Genomic DNA, 1,765 nt, shown 5'->3' with positions numbered 1-1,765 from the left:
GCCATTTCTGCACAACCTCTGGAGTTTAGCAAGGTAGATATTTTTATATATTTTTGATAGATATATGATGTTACAATATTATTCCCAGTTTATAGCATGTGTTTACAATTTCAATAATTTTAATATGGATCAAAATGTGTTACTATTGAGTAAGACAAATTTGTAAATATTTTATTTTGTGGATGATGCTTTGGGTACATATTTATATGCTATGCACATGCCTAATCACAAATATTTACTCATTCATTTTCTGCTAACAAATATGTATTTTAAAATTCAGTTTTCAATACTATAAGGTTATTTTAAGTTATGGATTTTAGGTTTAATCATTCTTTTGTATACAGAGTTAAACTTTTAAAAGTTAAGTAAAATAATTTTTTCTTCATTACTAAGCATTTGAATTTCTGCCAAAAGAAACATTTAGTGCCCTGACCACATAAATGTCCTGAAGGATGATTCGTAACGCGGTTACAGCTGTGGGAACACACATTAGACATAACAGCACTCAGCAGACTGGGACAGGAGGATAATAGTTCATGGCCTAACAAAAGACTGGGCCTATCCTTGGTCATGAACTCAGAAGATGCTTCACCAGTCCCTACCACCTCTACCTTAACTTGTTTATTTGTTGGTAGGGCCAGTCATTGTCTTCAGTTGTGCACACACTGTGGAGACGAGCAGATTGCAGGGATAGTTCCAATCTCAGATGTCAACTAAACCCAGATGGTCTCATAAAAAATACTCAACACTGAAAGACTACACTGGCATAAAGGGCTACACAGCACATTCCAGGCCAGTATAGGGGTAACAGATTGATGTTTTTCTCAATAAAAAAATAATAATAAATGGAATGCATGCTCAGAACACAGCAAGCCAATCACAACTTTTTTGAAAATTCTGTGAAATGTTGAGAGGTATAAGGCATAACAGATTATAAATAGTTTTATGAAGTCTGTGGAAATCTGGCTTACCTCAGACTGAGATTGATCCCAGAGCTCACTGTAAACTATGTAGAGCAGGTTTCCTAGGGATCCATGGGCCAGAAAGGTTCTGTCAAAAATTTGGTAGACTATAGCTATTTTATAACACCGACAAGATAAAAAAGCATAAACCAGGGGCTGGAAAGTGGTTCTGTGGTTAAGAGAAATTGCCGTTTTTATAGACATACTGGGTTAGGTTTCCAGAACCCACAGTGTACTTCACAATATCCTGTACTCCAGTTCCAAAGGATCTTATGTCCTTATCTGGCTGACACAGGCTCTTGCACTCATCTGGTGCATACTAACCCATGAAGACTCATGCATGTAAATAATAAATAAAAATAAAATTAAATTATGTCAGTGTCAAGCATGGGAGCCATCTTTTGAAGTAGACCTTAATTCTGATTACGAAGCAGTTAGTCACTCCCATAATATTTATTCCATTATCGCATGAGTGGTCATATACTGCCTGGACAGATTTTGCAGTTAACAGAATTCACAGCTGGGTGAGTTTAATGTTTATTTTTTTCTTTCAGGTAGTATTCATAGCACCTTCCAACACTGAAAACTAGCCAATAGAGATGAGGTTTATTTAAAATATTTAATTAGCATTACTTTCTTTAAGAAGGAACATGATTACACTGAAAGACTTTGAGTGGGTGGAGAATTTGTAATGGTAGTGAATGGACCTCACATTTAGAAATAGTGACAAATATCACATTATTAATGAAGCTTGGTAGTATACTTTTGTAAGTAAACAATATTCAAAATTTATAGTATACACA

Source organism: Nannospalax galili, unplaced genomic scaffold, assembly GCF_000622305.1.
Source record: "Nannospalax galili isolate Female #2095 unplaced genomic scaffold, S.galili_v1.0 scaffold6527, whole genome shotgun sequence".
NCBI lineage: Eukaryota > Metazoa > Chordata > Mammalia > Rodentia > Spalacidae > Nannospalax > Nannospalax galili.
Note: the sequence above shows the minus strand (reverse complement) of the source record.